The sequence below is a fragment of the Procambarus clarkii genome, chromosome 38 (assembly GCF_040958095.1).
Source record: "Procambarus clarkii isolate CNS0578487 chromosome 38, FALCON_Pclarkii_2.0, whole genome shotgun sequence".
Taxonomy (NCBI): domain Eukaryota; kingdom Metazoa; phylum Arthropoda; class Malacostraca; order Decapoda; family Cambaridae; genus Procambarus; species Procambarus clarkii.
This window is the reverse complement of record NC_091187.1, coordinates 3,403,965-3,420,469: the sequence shown is the minus strand read 5'-3', so window position 1 is coordinate 3,420,469 and position 16,505 is coordinate 3,403,965. Positions and strand designations below refer to the sequence as shown.

The 16,505-nt window shown below is 38.9% G+C and overlaps 1 long non-coding RNA gene across 1 annotated transcript; it reads left to right on the top strand.

Annotated features, from left to right (window-relative positions):
* Positions 1–4,562: 4,562 nt before the first annotated feature.
* LOC138372210 (uncharacterized) lies at positions 4,563–13,082 on the top strand. Its single transcript, XR_011230735.1, has 3 exons — positions 4,563–4,729; positions 12,092–12,198; positions 12,949–13,082. It is a non-coding gene; the product is annotated as an uncharacterized lncRNA (long non-coding RNA).
* The last annotated feature ends 3,423 nt before the right edge of the window (positions 13,083–16,505 follow it).

The window sequence follows — 16,505 nt, the reverse complement described above, 5'->3', positions numbered from 1 at the left end:
TACCATAAGGCACCAGTACACACCATAAGGCACCAGTACACACCATACGGCACCAGTACACAACATAAGGCACCAGTACACACCATAAAGCACCAGTACACACCAAAAGGTACCAGTACACACAATAAGGTACCAGTACATACCATAAGGCACCAGTACACACCATAAGGCACCAGTACACACCATAAGACACCAGTACAAACCATAAGGCACCAGTACATACCATAAGGCACTAGAACACACCATAAGGCACCAGTACACACCATAAAGCACCAGTACACACCATAAGGCCCAAGTACACACCATAAGGAACCAGTACACACTATAAGGCACCAGTATATACCATAAGGTACCAGTACACACCATAAGGCACCATTACACACCATACGGCACCAGAACACACCATAAGGCACCATTACACACCATAAAGCACCAGTACACACAAAAAAGCCCCAGTACACACCATAAGGAACCAGTACACACCATAAGGCACCAGTATACACAATAAGGTACAAGTACACACCATAAGGCACCAGTACACACCATAATGCACCAGTACACACTATAAGGCACCAGTACACGCCATAAGGCACCAGTACACACCATAAGGCACCAGTACACACCATAATGCACCAGAACACATCATATGGCACCAGTACACACCATAAGGCACCAGAACACACACCATAAGGCACCAGTACACACCATAATGCACCAGTACACACCATAATGCACCAGTACACACCATAATGCACCAGTACACACCATAAGGCACCAGTACACAATAAGAACATAAGAACATAAGAACAAAGGTAACTGCAGAAGGCCTATTGGCCCATACGAGGCAGCTCCTATTCTATAACCACCCAATCCCACTCATATACTTGTCCAACCCGTGCTTGAAACAATCGAGGGACCCCACCTCCACAATGTTACGCGGCAATTGGTTCCACAAATCAACAACCCTGTTACTGAACCAGTATTTACCCAAGTCTTTCCTAAATCTAAACTTATCCAATTTATATCCATTGTTTCGTGTTCTGTCCTGTGTTGATACTTTTAATACCCTATTAATATCCCCCCGGTTATGTCCATTCATCCACTTGTAAACCTCTATCATGTCACCCCTAACTCTTCGCCTTTCCAGTGAATGCAACTTAAGCTTTGTTAATCTTTCTTCATATGAAAGATTTCTAATTTGGGGAATTAACTTAGTCATCCTACGCTGGACACGTTCAAGTGAATTTATATCCATTCTATAATATGGCGACCAAAACTGAACTGCATAATCTAAATGGGGCCTAACTAGAGCAAGATATAGCTTGAGAACCACACCAGGTGTCTTGTTACTAACGCTGCGATTAATAAATCCAAGTGTCCGATTTGCCTTATTACGAACATTTATGCATTGATCCTTTTGTTTTAAATTCTTACTAATCATAACTCCCAGATCCCTTTCGCAATCCGACTTCGCAATCACAACACCATCTAGCTCGTATCTTGTAACTCTATCATCATTACCTAACCTCAGAACTTTACATTTATCAGCATTAAACTGCATCTGCCAATCCTTTGACCATTTCAAAACCCTATCTAGATCAACTTGAAGTGATAGTGAGTCCTCCTCCGAATTAATTTCCCTACCGATTTTCGTATCATCGGCAAATTTGCAAATGTTGCTACTCAAACCTGAATCTAAATCATTTATGTATATTATAAACAACAGAGGTCCCAGGACAGAGCCTTGAGGCACTCCACTTACAACATTTTCCCACTCTGACTTGATTCCATTTATACTAACTCTCTGTTTCCTTTGGTATAGCCATGCCCTAATCCAGCTTAATATAGCACCCCCAATACCATGAGACTCTATTTTTTTAATCAGTCTTTCATGTGGCACTGTATCAAAAGCTTTGCTAAAGTCAAGGTATACAACATCGCAATCCTTACCACTATCAACTGCCTCAACAATGCTAGAATAAAAAGATAACAAATTTGTTAAACATGAACGGCCATTTATAAAACCATGTTGCGACTCAATTATTAATTTATGTTTTTCAAGATGAAGACGAATTTTATTTGCTATTATAGATTCGAGTAACTTTCCCACAATAGACGTTAGGCTAATTGGTCGATAGTTAGACGCAAGTGATCTATCTCCTTTCTTAAAAACTGGTATCACATTAGCAACTTTCCAAAACTCTGGCACTCTGCCTGACTCTATTGATTTATTAAATATGGTTGACAGTGGGTCACAAAGCTCCTCTTTGCATTCTTTAAGCACCCTAGCAAACACTTCATCCGGCCCTGGGGATTTGTTTGGTTTGAGTTTTACTATTTGTTTAAGAACATCCTCCCTGGTAACTGCTAAACTCGTCAACCTGTCCTCGTCCCCACCCACATAGACTTGTTCGGCTGAAGGCATATTGTTAAGTTCCTCTTTAGTAAATACAGATACAAAATATTTATTAAAAATACTACTCATCTCTTCATCACTATCTGTTATTTGACCTGTCTCAGTTTTTAATGGACCTATCCTTTCCCTAGTCTTAGTACGATATAACTGAAAAAACCCTTTAGGATTTGTCTTTGCTTGCCCTGCTATGCGAACTTCATAGTTTCTTTTTGCTTTCCTTATCTCTTTTTTAACATTTCTAACCAGTAATAAGGCAATAAGGCACCAGTACACACAATAATGCACCAGTACACACCATAAGGCACCAGTACACTCCATATGGCACCAGTACGCACCATAAGGCACTAGAACACACCATAAGGCACCAGTACACACCATAAAGCACCAGTATACACCATAAGGCCCCAGTACACACCATAAGGTACGAGTACACACTATAAGGCACCAGTACACACCTACAGGTATTTGTTTCTGGTGTGGTGCTCATGGGATCTGTTACAACCTTCTAGGAAGCTTTTAGGGTCAGGATTGACATTACAGTGCAGCGTTTTATATACATAAAATACACATGAGAGTATGTGCAGGGACTTAATATCTAACATATTCAGAAATTTGAGTAAGGGGTCCATATATACTGCCCGGTTGCCTGAAATGCTATATGCCTACTATATTGGCTTTAGGTATTGTATGCACTAGCTCTATCTATAAATCCAACATTATGTTTGTAAATCAACTATGTATGTACTTTCCTGAATAAAATTGACTTTACTGTACACTTATATGCTCTGTGGATTTGTTATCCCCTATCGTTTGGGAGAAAAAAATGACTAATACGTTCGGCGAATGACTTTGACTTCAACTTCACTTTGACTTCGTTCATGTCATCGTATTTTCCGTAATATATAAAGGTTATGACAGTGCAATTATATTATTGTGTGCAAATAAGTTGGAAATTTCATGTACCCTAAAAATAGTAAAATAAAAATAAGAATAATTAAATAATTGTTGTAGTAAATTGTCACACATTCATCATACGCAAACGAACACACAGTTTGGAGCGTCAGTACAACAAGACCGCCGCCATTTTAAAACACGGCTTCGAATGTAAGTAATGTTTTTCTCGTACTAACACTGTATTATGCAATAGATTAGGTCTTGAATTCACAAATTTAGTTGTTACATCTGACAGAGTATGTTAGACTGTGTAATGCTGGTCCATGTTGACGTATTTGTGGGCTTGGTTGGTTTAAATGTGATGGCACCCCAATATGGGCACCCCACAACTGCTGCATATTCTAGCTTTGGACTAGCAAAAGTGGTGAACAATTTCTTTAGTATTTCGCCATCCATGTATTTAAAAGCAATTCTGAAGTTGGAATGCATGGCATAGGCTCCTCACACAATGTTCTTTATGTGGTCCTCAGGTGATAGTTTTCTATTTAGAACCACCCCTAGATCTCTTTCTTTATCAGAATTCCTTAAAGATTTCTCACATGGTTTTCCTAATGATAGATTGTGGGCTGTTAGGGACAGGTTTGATGTATGGATTAGTTGATAGAAGTTCCAGTCCACCTGTAGACAGGGATCTCACATCAGCTTGTATATTATACAAGGATAAGATTTGATAAATTCAGTTATTTGACTGAACACTGGCTCTGTTTAAATCAGAGATTTAAACATACATAGTCTAACCTAGCTCCTTTCTTTTTTACCTAGCTTTTACCTAGCCTAACCTAGCTTTTTTTTCCCAAGCCGGTCTATGGCCCGTGGTACGAGATCTATTATTCTAATAAGGGTTTGATAAAATACAGTAGACTGCCTACTGGTTTTACCTGTAATAAGGTTTGATACAGATGATTATCCGTTCAAGGGGATTAAATAGCCGTTCTATGGCCCCAGGGTTTTCTCAAATTTTCTTTCATAGCCGGTCTATGGCCCCTGGGTTTTACGAACTTTTTTTTCCCAAGCCTGTCTATGGCCCCTGGGTTTTACGAACTTTTTTTTCCCAAGCCGGTCTATGGCGTGTATGTTAAATAAACCAAATTTTTCACTTTGACAATTGAGCACCTGCTACATCCAGATTCTAGGGAGGAAAGGAATATAATATAATATCTAATATATCTATCTGTGTGAAATAGATTAAATCCATTTATTTGATATTCAGCTAATAGTTCTGTATTTTCTACATTCATCCATGTTTTGGTAAGTGCAATAATATGTATTGTTTCATTGCAGATTAGAGATTCAAGATAGTTCTAGATTTCCGAAGTACTGAAACGGGCGCCATACAGGCTTGGTGGATCTAGGTGCAAGGTAAAATTATTTACATTTACTTGTTTTGTATTTATATGCATATATGCATTTATATGCATTATTCTATAGAATAATAGATCTCGTAATAATTTTGCAAAAATAGTGGCATTTACTATTTTTAAAAGATTATTAAAAAATTTACTGATATGGTGCATTCGGAAGACAAACCCAATTTTTCACTTTTGACAATTGAGCTCGGGTGCAGGGGGGGGGGTGGGTTGTGTAAAAGCCTGGTTTGTGCCTCGGAGAGGCTATGGGATCCAGTAAGATCGTCCTTCCTTTCCTCCCTAGAATCTGGATGTAGCAGGTGCTCAATTGTCATGAGTGAAAAATTGGGTTTGTCTTCCGAATGCACCATATCAGTAAATTTTTTAATAATCTTTTAAAAATAGTAAATGCCACTATTTTTGCAAAATTATTACGAGATCTATTATTCTAATAAGGGTTTGATAAAATACAGTAGACTGCCTACTGGTTTTACCTGTAATAAGGTTTGATACAGATGATTATCCGTTCAAGGGGATTAAATAGCCGTTCTATGGCCCCAGGGTTTTCTCAAATTTTCTTTCATAGCCGGTCTATGGCCCCTGGGTTTTACGAACTTTTTTTTCCCAAGCCGGTCTATGGCCCCTGGGTTTTACGAACTTTTTTTTCCCAAGCCGGTCTATGGCGTGTATGTTAAATAAACCAAATTTTTCACTTTTGACAATTGAGCACCTGCTACATCCAGATTCTAGGGAGGAAAGGAATATAATATAATATCTAATATATCTATCTGTGTGAAATAGATTAAATCCATTTATTTGATATTCAGCTAATAGTTCTGTATTTTCTACATTCATCCATGTTTTGGTAAGTGCAATAATATGTATTGTTTCATTGCAGATTAGAGATTCTAGCTAGTTCTAGATTTCCGAAGTACTGAAACGCGCACCGTACAGGCTTGGTGGATCTAGGTGCAAGGTAAAATTATTTACATTTACTTGTTTATATATATATATATATATATATATATATATATATAACTGAAAACTCACACCCCAGAAGTGACTCGAACCCATACTCCCAGAAGCAACACAACTGGTATGTACAAGACGCCTTAATCCACTTGACCATCACGACCGGACTAATGAGGTGATAGCCGAGGCTATATGAACCACCCCACCGCCGGCACTCGGATAGTTATCTTGGGCATAGCATTTTACCAAATCACCTCATTCTTTGGGGCACACGTGAGGAACACAAATGCGAACAAGCCTGAATGGTCCCCAGGACATATGCAACTGAAAACTCACACCCCAGAAGTGACTCGAACCCATACTCCCAGAAGCAACACAACTGGTATGTACAAGACGCCTTAATCCACTTGACCATCACGACCGGACTAATGAGGTGATAGCCGAGGCTATATGAACCACCCCACCGCCGGCACTCGGATAGTTATCTTGGGCATAGCATTTTACCAAATCACCTCATTCTTTGGGGCACACGTGAGGAACACAAATGCGAACAAGCCTGAATGGTCCCCAGGACATATGCAACTGAAAACTCACACCCCAGAAGTGACTCGAACCCATACTCCCAGAAGCAACACAACTGGTATGTACAAGACGCCTTAATCCACTTGACCATCACGACCGGACTAATGAGGTGATAGCCGAGGCTATATGAACCACCCCACCGCCGGCACTCGGATAGTTATCTTGGGCATAGCATTTTACCAAATCACCTCATTCTTTGGGGCACACGTGAGGAACACAAATGCGAACAAGCCTGAATGGTCCCCAGGACATATGCAACTGAAAACTCACACCCCAGAAGTGACTCGAACCCATACTCCCAGAAGCAACACAACTGGTATGTACAAGACGCCTTAATCCACTTGACCATCACGACCGGACTAATGAGGTGATAGCCGAGGCTATATATGAACCACCCCACCGCCGGCACTCGGATAGTTATCTTGGGCATAGCATTTTACCAAATCACCTCATTCTTTGGGGCACACGTGAGGAACACAAATGCGAACAAGCCTGAATGGTCCCCAGGACATATGCAACTGAAAACTCACACCCCAGAAGTGACTCGAACCCATACTCCCAGAAGCAACACAACTGGTATGTACAAGACGCCTTAATCCACTTGACCATCACGACCGGACTAATGAGGTGATAGCCGAGGCTATATGAACCACCCCACCGCCGGCACTCGGATAGTTATCTTGGGCATAGCATTTTACCAAATCACCTCATTCTTTGGGGCACACGTGAGGAACACAAATGCGAACAAGCCTGAATGGTCCCCAGGACATATGCAACTGAAAACTCACACCCCAGAAGTGACTCGAACCCATACTCCCAGAAGCAACACAACTGGTATGTACAAGACGCCTTAATCCACTTGACCATCACGACCGGACTAATGAGGTGATAGCCGAGGCTATATGAACCACCCCACCGCCGGCACTCGGATAGTTATCTTGGGCATAGCATTTTACCAAATCACCTCATTCTTTGGGGCACTTTTGACAATTGTAAAATGCTATGCCCAAGATAACTATCCGAGTGCCGGCGGTGGGGTGGTTCATATAGCCTCGGCTATCACCTCATTAGTCCGGTCGTGATGGTCAAGTGGATTAAGGCGTCTTGTACATACCAGTTGTGTTGCTTCTGGGAGTATGGGTTCGAGTCACTTCTGGGGTGTGAGTTTTCAGTTGCATATGTCCTGGGGACCTTTCAGGCTTGTTCGCATTTGTGTTCCTCACGTGTGCCCCAAAGAATGAGGTGATTTGGTAAAATGCTATGCCCAAGATAACTATCCGAGTGCCGGCGGTGGGGTGGTTCATATAGCCTCGGCTATCACCTCATTAGTCCGGTCGTGATGGTCAAGTGGATTAAGGCGTCTTGTACATACCAGTTGTGTTGCTTCTGGGAGTATGGGTTCGAGTCACTTCTGGGGTGTGAGTTTTCAGTTGCATATGTCCTGGGGACCATTCAGGCTTGTTCGCATATATATATATATATATATATATATATATATATATATATATATATATATATTTATATATATATATATATATATATATATATATATATATATATATATATATATATATATATATATATATTATTATATATGTGTGTATATGTATTTGTATGTATATAAATTTGTGTGTAAATCACGGAAATTAACTTGAGGAAACTGGCAACCAAAAACCAGTAGGCAGTCTACTGTATTTTATCAAACCCTTATTAGAATAATAGATCTTGTAAAAATTTACAGATATGGTGCATTCGGAAGACAAACCAAATTTTTTTCACTTTTGACAATTGAGCACCTGCTACATCCAGATTCTAGGGAGGAAAGGAAGGACGATCTTACTGGATCCCATAGCCTCTCCGAGGCACAAACCAGGCTTGTACACAACCCTCCCCCTGCACCCGAGCTATGTCAACAGGTCGTTCTTTCTCTTCGCCCTTACATCATCACACACAGAGATCACAATAACGTGATGCATCAAATGAACAAATCCACAAGGTCCGTGACGAGGATTTGAACCTGCGTCCGGGAGCATCCCAGACACTGCCTAAATTGACTGAGCTACAACAGGGTAAAAGGATCCAGGAAGTTCAGTAGAAGTTTGGTTTCAACCCTTTTACCCTGTCGTAGCTCAGTCGATTAAGGCAGTGTCTGGGATGCTCCCGGACACAGGTTTGAATCCTCATCACGGCCCTTGTGGATTTGTTCATTTGATGCATCACGTTATTGTGATCTGTGTGTGATGATGTAAGGGCGAAGAGGGAGAATGGCCTGTTGACATAGCTCGGGTGCAGGGGGGGGGTTATGTAAAAGCCTGGTTTGTGCCTCGGAGAGGCTATGGGATCCAGTAAGTTCAGTAGAACTTCGGTTTCAACCCTTTTACCCTGTTGTAGCTCAGTCGATTAAGGCAGTGTCTGGGATGCTCCCGGACGCAGGTTCGAATCCTCGTCACGGCCCTTGTGGATTTGTTCATTTGATGCATCACGTTATTGTGATCTGTGTGTGTAATTCTTCACTTGCTACAGCAACAGGAATGTGTGTGTATGTATTTGTGTTGTTGAATATGACCGAAAGTGTAAGATTAATGATTCTAACACAAATCGTCTGAATATTTGTTTTTCTTCACTGTCGAGAGTAGTTAAAAAAATTTACTCGAGTTTATTTTCACACTTTATTTATGGTCCTTAAGTCCCTCTCCTTAATGCTGCTGCTGTTTCTCGCATCTTTGCATCGCTTGTATGTTTGGGGGTTTGGCCTCTTGCTATATATTGATTCCATTTGTGTGTGTTTGGGTCTCAGGCCCTCTCGCAATTTCTGTTGAACAAACCCCTTTTCCTAGTTCTGCATCTCTCCTTTGGTACAAATTTTGTTGTGCTTTTATCATATATTTCATAAAACTTGACATACATTTCATTTACTTCATGTCCTATCAGCAAGTGTTTGTCAAATTCTTTAAGGAAAGTTTATCATCCTGATTGCAGATCTCTAGCGCTATTATGTCAACTTCTTGTGGATTCGCAATCATTATTTAATTTACCTTTAGGTGTTCTTTCACCAGCACAGCAACACTGTACCTCTCCCAACCAGTTTAAGATAAAAACTTAGTACTAACTAATTAACTCAATGTAACCTACCTTACCCCCAAAATGTCAACCCATGTCTTCTATTTTAAACAATGCTGTTTTGTTGACCAAATTGTATTTTTGTTTTTTTCTGCAATGTTTCCCCCCCCCCCACCACTCTACCACCACATTGAGTTTAGTAGCTCTGTGCACGTCAGGTGCTGTTTAATATACAGACCACCATTTGACCTAGTTTCTCTATCACATCTATATCACTTTGTGCTTTAGGCCTGGTGGAGCTTGGTCCACCAGGCTGTTGTTTGGAGTGGCCCGCAGATCCACATACAGTCTGCATATGATATACAGTCTGTTCATCAATTGAACTACAGTAGTTAGTTTTTATCATCCGAATGCACCAATATGTGTTCATTCTTCCCAGATGAAGGAACTAGGTAATATTCATCATCTGAATGCACCATCTGAAGCTTTAACACACTCATGATACACGAGAGGTTTAAAAAACTTTTAAAACTTTTAAAACTTTTTGATCTATGTATTTAAAAGCAATTCTAAAGTTAAAAAGTGTAGCATAGGCCCCTCGCAGAATGTTCTTAATATGATCCTCAGGTTATAGTTTTCTATCTAAAACCACCCCTAGATCTCTTTCTTGATCAGAATTCTTTATAGATCTCTGTGGCTCGATCATAGAAACTGAGTAAATTCGTTACACTGGACCTTCCAGATCGAATACCATGCTGACAGTCTGATATATCATTCAGTACGTCTGCATCTGAAATTGAGCAATACCGGATTTATTATTTGGTTTTATAAATTTTATACTTATAATCTTAACTTATTTCAGAGACCACGAGTAATCTGGGCTTCGAACTCAACAGAAAAGCCTTCCGTAGACCTGCTTCTTTGCTACATAATAGACAAAATTTAGTAAGTATTGATTTATTATGTGTTTGTTTATTTATTTATTTTTTCTTTATATACAAGAAGGTACATTGGGGGAGAGTACAATGACTTGAAGTTATACATTCTTGTAAAGCAACTAGCACTCATAGCGTTTCGGGCAGATCTAAGTATAGACCAAGGAACTTACCATCTTTTTTATTTCTGATGTTAACATTGTGTAACTGTAGATGAATTGCATTTGTTGATTTGCTCCCAAGTAAGATGTTGTAGGTCCTTTCTATGTTTAGTGGGAGTTTGTTGGTTGACATTAATAAGTGGATTTTTTTTTAATTTATTGTTTACATCATTATTTAATATGAGAGGGTTGGAGTCTGAGTAGATGAGGTTAGTGTCATCATTATCTCATATCTCAGTGATTTTGTCGTAATGGTCAAGTAGCTGTACTGTACAAATAGAGGACATGAGAGATAGCTGTAAGAGGTATTTCAATATCTTCCTGCTCTAAATCCATGTTGGCCTGGATTGTGGAGGTCATTGGTCTCTATAAAACTAGTAACCTGACTCCTGATCACTCTCAAATAATTTTATTATGTGGGATGTTAGTGCAACTGGTCTATAATTCTTTGCCAATGCTTGTGTTGTGTTGTGTTGTTTTGGTAGTGATGTGCAATGTGTTGTTTTGGTAGTGATTCGTCCAGTTCTGGTAGTAGTGCGGTTGTTGTATGGTGTAGTACTTGTGTGCTTGTTAATGACTTGTATTCCAGTCTTGTGGGTATCTCCTTTCCCCTACAGGCCAACTGCTTTGTTCTTACCTAGCATTTTGCTTTGTTTGGGTATGAATGTTTGTGTGCCGTATATTTTGCAAAATTTGCCATATATCTCATTATTTACTCCTCTGCCTAGCAACAAGTCTGTCTAATTATACTCATTAACTGTTTTTCAAAGTTCCCCATAGTGTCCTTTATTGAAATCGAGTTCATGAACAGTTTCAATGTTCTTATTTTCTTCTAGATTATATCTTAAAGTATATTTAAATGTTATTGTTATTATTGTTATTAAATGTTATTGTGACATTGCATTGCAATTGAGCTATGTGGTTTACCGTACCGTTCATTTCGTGAGTATAAGTATAGATGCCACAATTGTGACAGGTAAAACCATGCCTTTTTTGAAAAACAGCACCGTCTGTTGCACGTAAGAGCAACCCACACTATATTATGTTGCGATATTATTTCAATATTTCCGATTGCATTGATAATTTGAATTTTCATAGATTTCAATTTATTTTCATTTCGATTTAATAATTTTGTGTGACATTGCATTGAAATTGAGCTGTGTTGTTTACCATACTGTTCATTTCATGAGTATAGTTTATTGTTTTATTTTTTTCATTTCATTTTTTTAGCTGTTCTTATTTTTCAGTGATGGGAATATCAGATCATTTGATGTTCCCAATTTTCTGATGGAAGCATCAGACCATTATAGAATGCATCGGATGAGGTAGTTTGGAATGGTGGGGAGGACGAGAGGGGGGGATGGTGGGGAAGACGAGGGGACAGAGGAGAGGGTAATGGTGGGGAGGACGAGGGGACTGGGGAGTTGGGGATGGTGGGGACAGGGGAATGCTGGGGAGGACAAAGGGACAGGTGAATGGGAGATGGTGGGGGAGGAAGAAGGGACAGGGGAGGGGAAAATGGTAAGGAGGACGATGGGACAGGGAAGTGGGAATAGTGGGGAGGATGTGGGGACGGGGAAGTGGGAAGGACGAGAGGACTGTGGAATGGGGAATGGCAAAGTGAATTATAAGTATATATATTAATTAATTCTTATAAATTTCCAGAAGCCTGTATCAACACCCACACTAATGCAACTGAAAGAGATGTTGAGACAAGTATTGCTGATATGTTGAAGAACGCCCCAAACAAACTCGGTGGAAACAGATACAAGGTAAAGTTTGCCAATTTGCTGTAGTCTAATTCAATTTCTTTTTAGTAATCTTTGAGAACATTTATGCTATGAATAAGATAAAATAATGTAACTGATTTTGACTAAATATGTAGATATATTAAATTTTCTGAGCACTAATAATGCAAGAAAACCAAAATAAGAGGTGGCTACTATCTCTAATAATGGGCTGGAATACTGCAGGATATAATAATATATATATATAAATTTATATATATATATTTATTTATATAAATATATATATGATATATAGATTCTATATAGATTCTATTATTCTATTCTATTCTATTCTATAGTTTTATATAGATTCTTGTTTTAGTTTTTTTTCTATAATATGGAAAGGGTTTTTAATTAATAAATTGTTTGTTTGTTTGAGATATATACAAGATTTGTTACATTCTTGTACAGCCACTAGTACGCGTAGCGTTTCGGGCAAGTCCTTAATCCTATGGTCCCTGGAATACGATCCCCTGCCGCGAAGAATCGTTTTTTCATCCAAGTACACATTTTACTGTTGCGTTAAACAGAGGCTACAGTTAAGGAATTGCGCCCAGTAAATCCTCCCCGGCCAGGATACGAACCCATGACATAGCGCTCGCGGAACGCCAGGGGAGTGTCTTACCACAACATCACGGAGACTGCATATTAAATATGCACTGCAATAATTAAATATTATATAATAAAATAATGTATTATTGAAAACAATTAGTAACAAACAATATTTCATTACAGGGTGGTGAAGCAAGAAGACATGTGCATCACACAGCAGACTTGGATATGACGAATACTGAAAATGGTGGCGAGCCTGGTGCATGGCGTACCGCTGAATCTTCTCTAATGTCTATATAGAAGAATCTATATGTATCTGTGTGTATATATGTATATATATAATAAATAAATAAAAAAATATATATATATATATATATATATATATATATATATATATATATATATATATATATATATATATATATATATATATATATATATATATATATAACCTATATATATATATGTGTGTATTATTAAATATGACCGAAAAAGTAAGATTAATAATTCTAACACGAATTTTCTCAATCTTTCGTACATTACGCTTCACTGTTGGAGGTAAATAAAAAATCACTTCTCCAAAATTCATATAACATATAATCTCTTCCCATAACCAAACCATCGCCAGAGAAATCCTAGTAAACAACACAGAAATCATCGATAGATACAGCGATAGCAGACGGCTTGACGTTTGCGAGGCACTACACATCAAGAAGTCAACACCAGCAATCAACAGCCAATTATTGCACAACTATATTCTACCCACCTCAAGACTCCACTCCAATATAGAAGCATCAAGAAATATGGACCAATAGGCTTTCTACAAACACTTCTATTCAATACCCATTGTTTCTGTTCTGTCTTGTGTTGATACTTTTAATACCCTATTAATATCCCATCTTGTTCTAATGCCACATCACCCTTCCCACCTCACTCAAATGTAGATATAAACTCAGAGATACGTAAGTTCTAATCAGTTGTGTATTTGTGAAGTCTTTGAAAATGTAATAAGTTTTACGAAACGCGCCCGTGTCGCGTCAGACTAGAAATAAAAATGAATTTTGGAGAAGTGATTTTTGATTTACCTCCAACAGTGAAGCGTAATGAACGAAAGATTGAGAAAATTCGTGTTAGAATTATTAATCTTACTTTTTCGGTCATATTTAATAATATATGTCTACAGGAAAGACTGCTACCAAAATATACTAATATATATGTGTGTATATATATACATATATATATATATATATATATATATATATATATATATATATATATATATATATATATATATATATATATATATATATATATATATATATATATATATGTTAGATAGGTTAGGTTTGGTAGGGTTGGTTAGTTATCATATATCTACGTATAACTAGCTAGTTTTAACTTTATATATATATTATTTATATATATATATTATATAAAATGTTTGTGAGGAAGACCTCTGGTGCCAATGTGGGGACCCATAGCCTCGGAGAAGAAAATAAAAAGTATTCAGAGGAGACCTTGTGGTCACTCACTAAACACTAATATTATCTTCTACCACCCCCATTCTTTAGTATGTACACATATATATTTGCTTTATTTGAACTTTGTTACAAAGAGGGAGTTACATATAGGTTACAAAGATAGTTATCATATATATATTATTTATATATATATTATTTTAGTATATTTTGGTAGCAGTCTTTCCTGTAGACATATATTATTAAATATGACCGAAAAAGTAAGATTAATAATTCTAACACGAATTTTCTCAATCTTTCGTACATTACGCTTCACTGTTGGAGGTAAATAAAAAATCACTTCTCCAAAATTCATTTTTATTTCTAGTCTGACGCGACACGGGCGCGTTTCGTAAAACTTATTACATTTTCAAAGACTTCACAAATACACAACTGATTAGAACTTGCGTTTCCCTGATTTTATATCTACATTTGAGTGAGGTGGGAAGGGTGATGTGGCATTAACACAAGACAGAACACTAGGGGATATTAATAGGGTATTAAAAGTATCAACACAAGACAGAACAGAAACAATGGGTATTGAATAGAAGTGTTTGTAGAAAGCCTATTGGTCCATATTTCTTGATGCTTCTATATTGGAGTGGAGTCTTGAGGTGGGTAGAATATAGTTGTGCAATAATTGGCTGTTGATTGTTGGTGTTGACTTCTTGATGTGTAGTGCCTCGCAAACGTCAAGCCGTCTGCTATCGCTGTATCTATCGATGATTTCTGTGTTGTTTACTAGGATTTCTCTGGCGATGGTTTGGTTATGGGAAGAGATTATATGTTCCTTAATGGAGCCCTGTTGTTTATGCATCGTTAAACGCCTAGAAAGAGATGTTGTTGTCTTGCCTATATACTGGGTTTTTTGGAGCTTACAGTCCCCAAGTGGGCATTTGAAGGCATAGACGACGTTAGTCTCTTTTAAAGCGTTCTGTTTTGTGTCTGGAGAGTTTCTCATGAGTAGGCTGGCCGTTTTTCTGGTTTTATAGTAAATCGTCAGTTGTATCCTCTGATTTTTGTCTGTAGGGATAACGTTTCTATTAACAATATCTTTCAGGACCCTTTCCTCTGTTTTATGAGCTGTGGAAAAGAAGTTCCTGTAAAATAGTCTAATAGGGGGTATAGGTGTTGTGTTAGTTGTCTCTTCGGAGGTTGCATGGCTTTTCACTTTCCTTCTTATGATGTCTTCGATGAAACCATTGGAGAAGCCGTTATTGACTAGGACCTGCCTTACCCTACAGAGTTCTTCGTCGACTTGCTTCCATTCTGAGCTGTGGCTGAGAGCACGGTCGACGTATGCGTTAACAACACTCCTCTTGTACCTGTCAGGGCAGTCGCTGTTGGCATTTAGGCACATTCCTATGTTTGTTTCCTTTGTGTAGACTGCAGTGTGGAAACCTCCGCCCTTTTCCATGACTGTTACATCTAGAAAAGGCAGCTTCCCATCCTTTTCCGTCTCGTAAGTGAAACGCAGCACGGAACTCTGCTCAAATGCCTCCTTCAGCTCCTGCAGATGTCTGACATCAGGTACCTGTGTAAAAATGTCGTCAACATACCTGCAGTATATGGCCGGTTTCAAGTTCATGTCGACTAAGACTTTTTGCTCGATGGTACCCATGTAGAAGTTTGCAAACAGGACACCTAGGGGAGAACCCATGGCGACCCCATCTACTTGCTTATACATGTGCCCATCCGGGCTCAAGAAGGGTGCCTCTTTAGTACAAGCTTGGAGTAGTTTCCTCAGAATACTTTCTGGCATGTCAAGAGGAGTACAGGCTGGATCACGATACACTCTGTCGGCTATCATTCCGATTGTCTCGTCCACAGGTACGTTGGTAAACAGCGATTCTACGTCCAACGAGGCTCTTAGACCTGTGGCCCGTGCGCCCCGCAGTAAGTCCACAAATTCCTTTGGAGACTTCAGGCTGAAGGCGCAAGGAACATAAGGAGTCAGCAGGCCGTTGAGTCGCTTCGCCAGTCTGTACGTGGGTGTGGGTATCTGGCTAATGATTGGCCGAAGTGGGTTTCCAGGCTTGTGCGTCTTGACATTTCCATACGCATATCCAGGTTTATATTCCCCAATGATCTTTGGCAGGTGGAGTCCGGATTTCTTGGCGTTCACAGTTTCGATCAGGGCTCCATTAAGGAACATATAATCTCTTCCCATAACCAAACCATCGCCAGAGAAATCCTAGTAAACAACACAGAAATCATCGATAG